This window comes from Stegostoma tigrinum, unplaced genomic scaffold (assembly GCF_030684315.1).
Source record: "Stegostoma tigrinum isolate sSteTig4 unplaced genomic scaffold, sSteTig4.hap1 scaffold_64, whole genome shotgun sequence".
In the NCBI taxonomy this organism is placed as follows: domain Eukaryota; kingdom Metazoa; phylum Chordata; class Chondrichthyes; order Orectolobiformes; family Stegostomatidae; genus Stegostoma; species Stegostoma tigrinum.
The window spans coordinates 1,417,445-1,432,255 of record NW_026728579.1 but is presented as its reverse complement, the minus strand read 5'-3'; the positions used below and the strand labels follow the sequence as shown (position 1 = coordinate 1,432,255).

Here is a 14,811-nt window from a genome sequence, read left to right as displayed (position 1 = left end):
AAAAATTGTAGCATGCTGCTATTCCCCGGCTGAATGTTTTAAAGGCCAAGACAGACAGATCTTTGAACAGCAAAGGAATTGAGTTTAAAAATCGGGAGGGGATGCTCCAGTTGTATGGGGTGCTGGTGAGGCTTGATGTCGAATAGTTTGTACAGTTTTAGTCTCCTCACTTGAGAAAGGATGTGCTGGCAGTGGAGGGGGTGCAAAGGAGCTTCACAAGATTGATTCCACAATTGAAAATGTTGCTGTATGGGGAGAGATTGAGGAGACTTGGATTGCACTCTCTGAGACTTCGAAGAATGAGGGGTGTTCTAATAGCACCTTTTAAAATGATGAAAGAAATAGATAGGAAAGAAACACGGAAGTTGTTTCCACTGATGGGTGAAATTACAACTAGGCGGCACAGCCTCAAAATAAGGGTGAACAGATTTCAGACTGAGTTGAGGATGAGCTTCTTCATCCAAAGGGTTGTGAATCTGTGGAATTCTCTGCTCAGTGAAACAGTCAAGGTTCCCTGGTTGAATGTTTTAAAGGCCAAGACAGATAGATCTTTGAACAGGAAAGGAATTGAGTGTTATGGTGAATGGGAGGGTAAGTGGAACTGAGTCCGCCAAAAGATCAGCGATGACCTTATTGAATGGCGGAGCGAGCTGGAAGAGACAGATGACCTACTCCTTTATTTCTTCTGTCCATATGTCCTTAGATTGCCATCCTTGTCATTCCTCCTTCCCTGGAATAGGCCAGTTCTGAACGCTGATCAGTAGGTCTTTAAATATCTCCCGCGTATCAAATGCCGACTTGTTCAATCAAAGCTCCTCCCAATCAATACTGCTCAGCTCCTACCTAATACTGATGTAATTTTCCTTCCCCCAATTTCGTAGCTTCCCCCAAGGTCCTGATTATTCATAGCTATCTTAAAATGTAAGGAGAGGCGATCACCCCGTTGAAGAAGCTCCTGGTTCAGTGTTTTCCCCCATGTGGGAGTCAACTACAGGTTTTCTTGTTCCAAGGTTGGGGAGGAAATAGCCGAGTGGTATTATTGCTGGACTGTTAATTCAGAGACTTAGATAACATTCTGGGGACCTGTGTTCAAATCCCAGCACAGCAGGTGGTGGAATTTGAATTGAATACAAAAGAAAATCATGAATGAAGAATCTAATGATGACCATGAATCCATTGTCAAATGTCAGAAAAACCCACCTGCTTCACTGATGTCCTTTCGGAAAGGAAACTGCCATCCTTACATGGTCTGGCCTACATGTGACTGCAGACCCACAGCTAGATGATTGACTCTGAACTGTCCCCTGGGCAATTCGGGATGGACAATAAACACTGCCGAGCTAGTGATGTCCTCCTCCCATTAGCAAATAAATAAAATTGGATTCTATGTCTTCCGATTGAAGATCGTTTCTTGTTCTCACAGTAATTTCATCGCTTACAGTCAGTTTCCCTCTTGCCTGTCTTTTTGGAATGTCACGTAGCCCTGCACATTTACCTCCAGTGTTGATCGCCTTATAACCATGTCTTTGTAATAGCTCTCAAATCATGCCCGTCAACCTGTCTGTGTGCTATGAATTTGTTGATTTTGTTCTGAATACAATGAGCACGCAAGCAAAGAGTCATTAATTTTGATTTATAACTTTATTTCACCTCTTGACACTATTTACAGCTGTTTTCTGTTTCTACATGCTGTCTTTTCCAGTCCCATGCTGAGTATTGTTATCCCAATAGTTCTTTAATGTCAGTGTGTGTGTATTCCTGGGCGACTATGCTCGTGTGGTCTACGGAGTTGTGGAGGTCACAGTTCTAGGACAGCCATTTCATAGGCCTCTGCTGCAGCTAAGAAGAAAAGACAATCTCTTGCTCTGAGCTCTGCAAACCAGGGCAATGTCAAAAAGGAAACAAGGTCAAAAGAATTTCAACAAGAATCTCAAAATTAACTGCTGAATTCACATAAGCATTCCGGGGATCGCCCAATGTAGTGGCCACAACATCCCACTTTCTATTCCTCACAAACAATCCAAAGGCTGAACTATCCGTATCCCTCTTAACTTTTACGTTTTTTGAGCTAATTTCTTGTTTCTAACTTGTGTGTATTTGTGGTGCCTTATGACTTCTTGCATTTAGCAATTGATAAACTCACTTTCTCACTAATTCAGTAAAACCTAGTTTTATAGAATCCCCAGTGTGGAAACAGGCCATTCAGTTCAAGAAGTCCACAGCAACCCTACAAAGAGCATCCCACCCAGACCCATCCCCATTCCCTACTCTATCCCTGTCAGCCTGCATTTCCCATGGCTGATATACCTAACCTACACGTGTGTGGGCACTGTGGGTAATTCAGCATTCCCAATCCACCTAACCTGCACATCTCTGGACTGGTCAAAACAATGATTCGATTTGAATTAGTTATAATGCAGCTGTTAACAGTAATCCTCCGTCCCTGTGTTGGAGCGAGATTTAACATTCAAGATCAAAAATGAAACCCTTGAACAAGGTAGCTCAAATTGAGGTTGTTGACTTGCTCGCCGAGCTGGCTTGTTTTCATTGAGACGTTTCGTCACCATGATTGGTGACATCACCAGCAGAGCCTCCAACGAAACAATGTTACTTTACTCTGTCTGGAATTTATACTGTCCGGTCAGTTACCATGAGTACTGTCATTTCGGGTTTTGATCTGTATGGGTTTGTATGTGCGGTCCAATTGTATCTGTTTGTTGGTTGCATTATGGGTGGAGGATCACGCCACTCATACGGAACTGGGACAAGGTAACCATAGTAGCCCAAGCCAAGTGTAGACACGCAGAGGAATTCCTAGAGGCATGGTTCACCACCCATTCTGCAGGCTCACATTCTTGGTCTCTTCAGTTTGAATATGATCACTTAACCATATCCTTTATGACAAACAACAGAGTCTTACTTCCTAAAAGCTTCAAACAGGACTGTCCAGACAGATTCACTTGTTCTCATGATATCGTCTTCTGCTGGAGGGATTCCGAAATGTCTGCATTCTTCCTCAACTGAGCATTCCTTGCGTTCGTGGTTGACAGAGCTCTCGGCCATGTCCAACCCATCTCGTACACTTTGGCCTCACCCCTGATGAGGTACCCTGGTCCTCAATGACCAACCCATCAATATCCACATCTAGAAGAACATCAGCCACGATTTCCAACAAGATCCCACCACCAGGCATATATTCCCCTCCCCTCCCTTGTCAGCCTTCTGCAGGGACCATTCCATCAGGATACCTCGGTCCACTCCTTATCCATTCGCAACACCTTCCCATAACCCGACAGCACTTTGCATGCCACCACAGAAGGCATAACATCTGTCCATTTACTTCCTCCGGCTTCACTATCCAAGGCTTCCAGGGGAAGCAGCGATTTACCCACACTTCACTCAATCTAGCCTACTGTATTCACTGCTCACAATATTGTCTCGCTCTGCATCGGGGAGACGAAACACAGACTGACCAACCACTTGGCTGAACACCTATATTCTGTACATAAAAATGGCCCCAGGTTTCCAATTGCCTATCACTTGAGCACCCCATCATGATCCCTGGCCAAAATCTCTGTCTCAGGCTTGCTGCAGTGCTCCAGTGAGTGCAAGGTAGAAGACAAAAATCTCATGTTTGCTTTGCAGAACACCTCCGCTCGGTTCGCAATCAACAACAGCACCTTCCAGTCACCAACCATTTTAACTCCTTTAACTCCCCCTCCCATTCCTTAGACGGCATGTCCATCATGGGCCTCCTGCAGTGCCACAATGATGCCACCCGAAGGGGGCAGGAACAGCAACTCATATTCCGCTTGGGAACCCTGCAGCCCAATGGTATCAATGTGAACTTCACCAGTTTCAAAATCTCCCCTTCCCCTACTGCATCCCTAAACCAGCCCAGTTTGTCCCCTCCCCCCACTGCACCACACAACCAGCCCAGCCCCCCCCCCCCTGCCCCCCCCCACCCACTGCATCCCAAAACCAGTCCAACCTGTCTCTGCCTCCCTAACCGGTTCTTCCTCTCACCCATCCCTTCCTCCCACCCCAAGCCGCACCCCCATCTACCTACTAACCTCATCCCACCTCCTTGACCTGTCCGTCTTCCTTGGACTGACCTATCCCCTCCCTACCTCCCCACCTATACTCTCTCCACCTATCTTCTTTACTCTCCATCTTCGGTCTGCCTCCCCCTCTCTCCCTATTTATTCCAGTTCCCTCTCCCCATCCCCCTCTCTGATGAAGGGTCTAGGCCCGAAACGTCAGCTTTTGTGCTCCTGAGATGCTGCTTGGCCTGCTGTGTTCATCCAGCCTCACATTTTATTATCTTGGAATTCTCCAGCATCTGCAGTTCCCATTATCTCTAATACTATTTATAACACACCACACTGACTGTAACTACAAGCTGTGTGTTTCTTCAACAAAATATCTGCAAATAAACAAACATCCTGGATGAAGACTTATTATCTGACACTCCACTCACACCAGTTGTATGATCTTTTGATGTGTCTGCTAATAAATTGTGTGCCTGTGTGTTTTCCTCTCTGACCACACGTGATGAAGGGACTGCACTTCAAAAGCTTGTATGATTTCAAATAAACCTGTCAGATTATAACCTGATGCCATGTGGCTTCTGACTTTGTCCATCCTCGTCCAACACCAGCACCTCCACATTATAAGTGTTTGAAACCAAGTCAGTGCAACAGGTATATGTCGAACATTTGACTTCAGAAGGATGCCTCGTGCTGAAAAGTTTATTAATAACAAAGGATTTCTCCATTATGCCATCTATCATAACATGCTGCGCCTCACAGTCATAATGAAAGGATGCCCACTTGAATTTAGCAGCGCCAAGAACAGTTATGGACATTTTTAGCATGGGAGAAGGCCATTCAACCTATTTTATCTGTACCAGCTCTCTCCCAGAGCAACAAAATTAATCCTTTTCTCGAATTCATTCCACATATTTCACAGGATTGAAATATATAGGTACATAGTTAAGAGATTTTAACATCGAGTGAGCAGTTCTCGCACTTCACCTTGTCACTAACAATTGAAAACGTGACTTAGAAAGAGTGGGTCTTTATTTTGTTCTGTTGTGATGATGAAGAAGATGCAAGTCCAAGTGCTGGAACTGGCCTCTTGAACTTAGAAACATTTAAATGTGTATAAAATGAATTCTGTGCGCATCTATTAAAAGCAGTTTTATGGAAGGAAAAGGTACCAAAGAAGATTTGGTGTATTGTACTTGATGCTATTATACTCCAACCTGTGAAAACAGAACTCTACGACTGTGAGTGTTGAGATCTGAGAGGGTGCTATCTTGTTTGAATTTACATTGCTAAGTCTAGGCCTATTTTCCCAACAGCAAAATTGGTAATGCAGAAAGAAATGGATGTTTCTCGCATTTGTTGGCTGTAAGTGTCTGTTTAAAGTTTGAGTACAGTTTCCTCATATACAGGTGCTTAACCTGCTTTTACAGTTTGAACATTTGTTGTGCCAATGAAAATTGTTTGAATGGTTTCACCTCCAGTTTTCTTCTTTATACATATTTGGTATTTTTTCAGGGTAAGGACTGCCTGCAAAATCTGAGATTGGGTTTTGAAAGACATCAACCTTTGCTTGCGAGAGATAATGGTAACTGCAGATGCTAGAGAATGCGAGATAACAATGTGTGGAGCTGGATGAACACAGCAGGCCAAGCAGCATCTCAGGAGCACAAAAGCTGACATTTCGGGCCTCGACCCTTCATGCGAGAGAACGTAACGTAAGAAAGAAGAACAGGACTAAGTAGTATTATCCTTCAAAGCCTTGTTGAGTTGATTTGTCCTGTTTTGTTCCTTACTTTTACATTTATTAAATCCACTTTTTTAAAAGCATTCTTTCACAGGATGAGGGCACTGCTGGCAAGGCTAACATTCATTTCCCATCCAGGAATGGCTTGGTAGGTCATTTTGGAAGTCGGTAGAGAGTCAGCCATATTCCTGTGAATTTGAAGTCAGATACCAGAATTGTGAAGGGATGCAGATTCCCTTCCCTAAAGAATAGATTAGTGAATTCAGTTTTCTGTTACAATAATTTATGATAGTTTCATCGTCACTGTTACTTTTAACTCGAGATCTTTATGAATTAAATGTCATTTCCAGCAGATGCTTTTGTATATTATATTTAATATTAGAATTTTAGTTTTAACTTAATTTCTTCTTAACATTTAATCATTAATTTCAGGATGTTTCTCAGATTTTATACGCTTCCTCTCCATTAGGTTTTTAAAGAAGAAATTGCCCCAGTCAAACAAGAAGTCAAAATATTAAATGATCTGGCCAGTCAATTACCTCCGCTTGATGTCTCTTTCTCTCCAAAGATTTCTCACCAGCTTGACGACCTAAATATGAGGTTGAAATTTATACAGGTAACAGTGAAAACATTTTCTAAACTAGCCAATCTGTTGAAGAAAGCACGTCCAGATAATTTGGCTTCAAATATATGAGCAAGATAAAGAACCGTTTCAATTGAAGCAAGCAATTAATATTTTATTATCATAGTTTATGAAGTTATCCAATTTTATAATATTACGTTTTCAAAAATACAATGTTCTTGTCTGTAGTCTGCACTTTAGAATGTAATCGCAAAACAAAATCCAAATAGTGAGACATGTGAGCATCCGAACTACAGTCTGAAATGGCTCAGGACTGGAACAATTTGAATATATTCAGGATGAAGCTGCAGGTAGCAGATATTTTTCCCGATCCATCCAAAAGAATTTGGAATTGGACCATTGTGCTCACTGCTGTACACTTCAGTATTATGTATTGTTTCATATTTTAAGTCCCTGAGAAACGCATACTTTAATGAATTGCAACAAAGATATACTTGATGCATTGAAGGGAAGAATGACATAAAGTTGTATGAACTGCATGTATTTCTTTCAATTGAGCAGATTTTGATTGATGTCAGCAAAGTAGTAGATGAAAGTTTTCTTTATCCCATAAAGCCGCATGAAATGTTTTATTGAGCAAATTATTTCAGTCTTGTTCTGTGTCAGCAGCTCGCTTGGCCATGTAGCGCAATAAAACTCCTTATCGGTTCTAGCAAGCAGACAAAAACATAAATAGCACCAGGATCTGGATGTTCTACCTCTTGACCCTACCTCACCATCCGATAAGACATGGCTGACCTGCCCGGGACTCAACTCCTCTTCCATACCGGCTTCTCAGAGCGCTCAACTTCTCTATTTCAAAAATCTTATCTACCACCTTCTTTAAATACTTCCAGTGATCTACCTTTCACAATTCTCTTGTATTCTAAACAATCGCTACCTGCTGAAAGAAGAAATTCCTTTGCATCTCAGGTTTCAATAAATGTTCCCTTCTTCTGTAACTATGTTGCTGAGTTTGAGATTTCCACAATAATGGAAACATTGTCTTCACATCTAGCCTGTCAAAAAATTTTGTGTTTCAGTAAGATCACCCCTCATTCTTCTAAACTTGAATGAATAAAGACCTTCTGTGCAACCATTCTTGATAAATCATGATCCGATGAATCGGCCCAGTGAGTCTGTTTTGAACTGCTTCCTATGGCTGTGTATCCTTTCTTGTATTTCTCCAAGTGTGACCTCCTCAATAGCCTGATCAGTTGCAAAAAAACTTGCCCATTTTTAAACTGAAACCTCCTTACAATAAAGGCCAAAATTCCATTTGCCTTCTAAATTACTTGCATCACCATCGTCATGGCTCACATCAACTCCAACCTACCAAAGTGCTTTGATCCTTTGCAATTCACCTACCACTGCAACAGGTCTCCAGCTGATACCGTCTCCCTGGCCTGACAGTCATCCCTGGAATGTCTGGATAACAAGGATACCTACATCAGGCTGTTACTTATTGATCAGACCACCACCTTCCACACTGTAATTCCAAACAAACTCCTCTCTAAACTCTGAGACCTACGCCTCAGCATCCCTCTCTGTAACAGGATTCTCGACTTCCTGACCCAGAGACCACAATCAGTAAGGATAGGTGACAACACTTGCTCCACCGTAAACCTCAACACCGGTGCCCAGCAAAGCTGCCCCTACTCTATACTCCTTATGCAATCATGACTGTGTGGCCCCAACTCCATTTACAAGTTTGCTGATGACGCTTCCATTGTAGGTCGGACCTCAAACAACAATAAGTCAGATTACAGGAAAAGCAATTGAGTGCTTGCTGGCATGATGGAAAGATAACAATCTGTCCATCAGCATAAGCAAAATGGAGGAGCTGGTCATTGATTTCAGGAAGCTTCTGTCTGCAGCAATGGTGCTGAGGTGGAGATGGTTGATAGTGTGAAGTTCCTGGGAATGTTGCTCACCAACAATCTGTCCTGGTCAACCCATGTCAACATGATGGTCAAGGAGGCTAAGAAAATTCAGCATGTCCATGAGGACCCTACCTGTTTTTGGAGATGCATCCTATCTGGATGCATCACTGTGTGGTATGGCAGTTGCTGTTCCCAAGACTGCAAGAAGCGAAAGAGAATCACGAGCACAGCCCAATCCGTCACGCAAACTAGCCTTCCATCCATTGACTCCATCTACACTTCCCACTGCCTTGAGAAAGCAACCAACATAATCAAAATACCCCCTCACTCTGATTATACTCTCTTCCGTCCTCTTCTGTCGGGCAGAGGATATCAGATTGAAAAAGCGTACAAATAGATTTAAGAACAGCCTCTTTCCTGTTGTGACTTTTGAACGGACCTCTCAAGTGTTAATTCTGATCTCTCTCTCTCAGCCTCTTCTCTGTGGCTGTAACACTATTCTGCACTTTGTACGGTGTGATTTGCCTACACAGCATGCAAATCAACACTTTTCACAGTATCTCAGTACATGTGACAGCAACAAAGCAATCATTCACCTGCATGCTAGTATGTGTTTCATGGACGAGAGCATCCAAGTCCCCTACCCTGCATTTTTTTTTAGAGTCTCCCTCTATTTAAGTAAGAGTCTATCTTTTGATTCTTCCTACCAAAGTGTACTTTCCTACATTAAACTCTCTCTACCAACTTTTTTCCGACTTGCTCGACCTGTCTATCCCCTTGCAGATTCTTTCTGTCCTCATGACAACATTCCCTTACTCTATTTTTGTAGCATCAGCAAATTTGGATGAATTTATGCCTTGTCCCCTCCTCTAAGTTATGAATATAGAGAGTAAATAATTCTCGTCCTTGGACTGATCCCTGTGGCACTCCACTAGTTATGGCTTTCCGGCCTGATAAAGATGGTGGTTAGAAAATAACTGGCTGAACCACTGAAATGAAAAATGTGAAAAAATATGCGTTTTCATTGTTTGTGAAATAGTTAAATCAGATTGTAGATAATAAAATATAAATATTACAGTAGTTCTTCATAGTTTATCATTGAGGTTTATGAGAATTCTGAATATAGTTCCTGATTTATGATAACATCAGTTTTCATGCATCTTTGTCTGAGAATTCAGATTTGTTTTGTCAAAAATTGTGCTGTGCCACACATGATATTTGCTAAATCTGTCCTGTCCCAGCAGTTCAACTCGTTCAGTTTTGAGATAACTTTTGTAAGGACCCCACAGTTGAGCTACCTTGCGTTGATAGCTCACTACACACTTCTTGCATTGAAACAAATGCACCTCAGACCACCTGTCCGTCAGCGTTCATCATCTGCTCTGTGTCTACTCTTCCTCTTGGTCACACTGACTTCATTATCTAGTTCCTTACAGGCTGTAGTTATTATCTTGTTACTGCCCACTAACCTGTGCATTTGGCTCCCATCCCCCTGCCACATTACGAGGTCTTACGAGGAAAGGCTGAGGGACTTGAGGCTGTTTTCATTCGAGAGAAGAAGGCTGAGAGGTGACTTAATTGAAACATATAAAATAATCAGAGGGTTAGATAGGGTGGATAGGGAGAGCCTTTTTTCTGGATGGTGACGGCGAGCGCGACAGGGCATAGCTTTAAATTGAGGGGTGAAAGATACAGGACAGATGTCAGAGGTAGTTTCTCGACTCTGAGAGTAGTAAGGGAATGGAACGCTTTGCCTGCAATGGTAGTAGATTTGCCAACTTTAGGTACATTCAAGTCGTCGTTGGATAAGCATATGGACGTACATGGAATAGTGTTGGTTAGATGGGCTTGAGATCGGTACGACAGGTCGACACAACATCGAGGGCCCAAGGGCCTGTACTGTGCTGTAATGTTCTGTGTTCTGTGTTTTATTTATTGTTGAATAGCAGCAGGAGGTGAGGAGGCAGAGACTGCAACCCTGAGGTCACGGAGGGAAGGAAAAGAGGCTCTTACTTGGAGATTGAGAAGCAGGAGAGGGCACAACCCAGAGGTTTGGGAGTGGAGAGAGGCTGCAAGTTGGAGGTCAAGGTGAGGAGAGGCACCAGTTGATGTTGTAGATTAAATGTAATACAGAAAATTGTGAAGTTTGGTTCGAAAAACAGTACATAAAACAGAAGGAACCATTCTAAATGGGTGCAGAAGCAGACCGGTTTTGCTGTTCTGTGCATAAACCATTCAGTTAAACCACAGCTAGTCTGAGCTTCAACTCTGTTTACCTGCTGAAAAGGCATGTCGACTGAAAACATTAGCTTGCTTTCTCTCCATGGCTGCTGCCTGACCTACTGTGGTCTCCGGCATTTTTTGTCGTCAGTCTGTTTACCTCCCTTTCTTCTATATCCTTTCATAGCCTTAGCTATCAAAAATAATTTCAGTCACACTCATTCTTATTGATCCAGCACCCACATTCTTTTATGAGAGAGTATTTGAGATCTTGACTGTTGTTTGTATTAAGATAAAAGTGCTTCCTGATTTCAGTTCTGAATGGCTTGCCATTGAATCTCATATATTAATAGATAATACTTCTGATAAGAAATGTTTTCAGAGTGTTATAGTGGAAGCTTCTATGTTCTGTGCATCCTCTATCTAGCCACCAGACTCAGAGTACCTGTTGGGACCATCCAAAAATGACTGAACATTTTCACTCATTAGGTAAGTAGATTGATAATAGGACTCTGGTTCTGTGCCACTGTCAGATCATTGCGACTCCAAAAGGTACCAAAGTAAATTCTGGATTCTAGGCAAATATACCTATGTGTTTAGATCTATTTAGATGCATTCATGTAGGCTAAAAATACTTGAAATAATGTATAATTAGGAGTGACAGACAACATCTGTGACATTAAATGAAAAACAAGAACAAAGAACTTTGGTTCATATTTCAGCTTCGACAGGCACTAAACAACTAAAAGCACTGTATAACCAATGAAGTAAGTTTTTGAAGTATGTTTGTAATGTCGGAAACACAGCAACAAATATATGCGCAGAAGGCTTTCACAAACAGAACTGTAAAAATGACCATTTACTTTGTGATATTGATTGAATGCTAAGTGTTGGCCAGAATGTAGATCCACTGAACTGAATACAGGTGGTTTGTGGGTAAGAAAGTCTTAACCCTTTGGACAAACCTAATTTTATTTGTAATTTATTAGCAATAACTGAATTGTGCAGTTTAAGTTCAGAAGTTCCCAATTTTAAGTGGAGTTTTAACAAATTCACCTTTGAAGAGCGTTTGGGCTTGATGAACCCAAGTCTCAACTGAGTTAACTCAGCCTTTTGTGTTAGGGATGTATAAATTATCCATCTTAGGGGAGGCGATGGCCTCACGGTATTGTCACTGGACTGTTCATCCAGAGAGACAAATCATGTTCTGGGGACCTGGATTCAAATCCCGCTGTGGCAGATGGTGGAATTTGAATTCAATAAATATCCGGAATTCACAATCTGATGATGACCATGAATCTGTTGTTGCTTGTTGGAAAAGCTCATCAGGTTCCCGAATGCCTTTTAGGGAAGGAAACTGTCATCCTTACCTGGCCTGGTCTGCATGTGACTCCAGACCCACAGCAATGTGGTTGACTTTTAACTGCCCTCTGGGTAATCAGGGCTGGGCAATAAATGCTGCCTCGCCAGTGACGCCCTCGACGAGATTGAATCAAGAAAAAAAATTACGATTGCCTTTTCTAACTTCTCAGCCTTCAGTAATTGATTCTCCCAGTGCTAGAGAAGAAGTGGTGACTGTGGCTTATTCTATTCCCAAGGTTTAACATGATGCAACTGATGGTAAAGTTAATAAGCTTTATGAAAACATAAGTAAATATATATAATTAAATAAAAATAGCAAAGTCATTAATTAGAACTCGGCTACAACATGTAAGAGCTCCTGTGTTCCAGTATGGTCTGGTGCAAGCATGTTTGCTGTAAGCACTTAATGTTTGAGTAGCTTGTGTTTATGAGCTGGAGGCTGATCTAGGGATGCTGGGACACATCAGGAGGGGAGCAAGTTACCTGGATTCTTTGCACCAAGAGGCAGTCACAGCCCTTAAGTTTGTATTTGTCTGATTTGGTCAGTCTTCAGGCGCAGGAGAGGTCGATGGTGGAGGTTCATTACGCTAATACTGGGGAAAGTAGGACTGTCCTGTGGTGAGTTATGGATTCAACTGGGCCTGTGTTCATGAGAGTTAAAAAAGATGAGGGGGGGATCTGATTGAAATATAGAAAGTTGGAACTGAGCCAGATGAACTCAATGCAGGGAAGCTATTTTCCCTGTTTGTGGTGCTGGGACCAGGGGTCACAGTCTCAGAATTTGGGGTAGATCAGTTAGGACTAGGATGAGGACAACATCTCGTCATTCAAGCAGAGTGAATCTGTGAAATTTTCAACCACAGAAGACCATGGGAGCCATCACTGAATGTATTCAAGAACAAGACAAGGTGGCTCGGTGGCTCACCACTGCTGCCTCACAGTGCCAGTGACCTGTTTTGATTCCACGCTTGGGTAACTATCCATGTGGAGTTTGTACATTCTCCCTGTGTCAGTGTGGGCTTCCACCAGGTGCTCCGGTTTCTTCCCACAGTCCAAAAATATGCAGGCCAAGTGGATAAGGCATGGTAAATGCATAGTTATGGAGCAAGGATGGAGGGGCCAGTCTTGGACACGATGCACTTCGAAGGGTCAGTGTCGACTTAATCAGCTGAAAACATTTTGCATTGTAGGGATTCTTTGATTTTGTGATAGATTTTTAGATGTTAAAAGATTCAATAAGTATACAGGAAAGTGGGAATATGATATCGAGATGTAAGATCGGCCATGATCTTATTGAATGGTGGACTTGGCTTGAAGGGCTGATTGGCTTATTCCTGCTTCTAGTTTCCATGTTCTTCTGTGACTGAATGAGGCTGATAGCGGAACTAGAATGCATGAGCTTTAGGGTGGATGTGCAAATTGACTATCGCACTGTGGTAAAAAACACACTTTCAAAGGGGCTTGATAAACGCAACGTAGTATAATCAGTGGGATTGACACTATTCTGTGCAGCAAAGAGTGAGAGTCTGTAACTGTGGAAGCCATTGCCACAGAAGACTGCGAAGGCTAAGTCATTGAGTGTATTTAAGACAGAGATAAACAGGTTTGTGGACTAGTAAGTGCATCAAGGGTTACGGGGAGAAGGCAGGAGAATGGGGTTCAGAAGTATGTCAGCCGTGCTTGAATGACAGAGCAGACTCAGTGTGCAGACTGGCCTAATTCTGCTCATATATCTTAGGGTCTTATTTGCTCAGACGGGAAAAGACCTTGCGGTGGGAGGTGGAGAATCCAGACATTGTAGGCAGGACAAAAAAGGAGTTTGTGAATAGTTGTAATGAGGAATTTGGCACCATGAAGCAGAGCCTTCAATGTCATAATCTCTGGATGCATAATGTGTTGGGCAGAAAGGCTTATTTCCATGCAGTGTGCCACCAAGACTCAAACTCCAGACAAACATATCCATCTTCTTTGCGCTCAATCTGACTCCTACGAGCAGGGAGCCTTCCCCCCATTCCCGTTAAAACCAGTTTTGCTCAGTTCCCTGGATGCCACATTTGGTCAAATGTGGCCTTGATGTCAAGAACAATCACTGTCGCCCTCACTCCCTCACCTCTTTTTTGTCCATTTTTGAACCAGGGCATCAATGAGGCCAGGAGCTGGGTGGCCCTGGTAGAAACCCAACTGAGTGTTAGTGAGTAGGTGATGCCTTTATTTTCACCTACTGTAGTCCCAATCATGCAACTCTGTCAATTGCTGCCCCTGCCAAGCGCTGGAAGCCTCCCCAGCGTTATCCAGACAGCAGAAAATTTGTTTCAGGAAGACGAGGACCTGCCCTGTCAAATTTCATGTGGATGTGCTGTTGCACATGCACAGAGCGTGATAAAAGGGAGTCAGCATGGCTTTGTGATGGGCGGGTCATGCCTTACAAATCTGATTGAGTTCTTTGAGGAGGTCATGAGACAGGTTGACGAGGGGCGAGCAGTGGATGTGGTGTACATGGACATCAGCAAAGCATTTGATAAGGTTCCCCACGGCAGGCATTTTCATAAAGTCAGGAGGTATGGAAATCAGGGTGACTTGGCTGTCTGGATTCAGAATTGGTTGGCTGACAGGAGGCAGAGAGTGGTTGTAGATGGTAAATATTCTGCCTGGAGGTCAGTGCTCAGTGGTGACCCGCTGGGCTCTGTTCTTGGGCCTCTGCTGATTGTAGTTTTTATGAATGACTTGGACGAGGAGGTTGAGGGGTGGGTTAGTATGTTTGCTGCTGACACAAAGGTTGGAGGTGCCGTTGATAGTATTGAGGGCTATTGCAGGCTTCAGCGAGACATTGACAGTATGCAGAGGTGGGCTGAGAAATGGCAGATGGAGTTCAACCTGGATAAATGCGAGGTGATGCATTTTGGAAGGTCGAATTTAGATGCTGAATCTAGG

At 42.9% G+C, this 14,811-nt stretch overlaps 1 long non-coding RNA gene across 3 annotated transcripts in view; it reads left to right on the top strand.

Moving 5' to 3' along the window:
• The window catches only part of LOC132209060 (uncharacterized), a 228,941-nt gene that overhangs the window by 9,373 nt on the left and 204,757 nt on the right, over positions 1-14,811 (top strand). For 2 of the 3 annotated variants that reach the window (XR_009445157.1, XR_009445156.1), the window contains exons 2-4: positions 5,565-5,764; positions 6,263-6,409; positions 10,245-10,386. This is a non-coding gene — a long non-coding RNA (uncharacterized LOC132209060). Of the gene's footprint in view, positions 1-5,564; positions 5,765-6,262; positions 6,410-10,244; positions 10,387-10,945; positions 11,352-14,811 lie in introns of those variants that run through there. The other variant, XR_009445155.1, reaches the window with a different exon arrangement.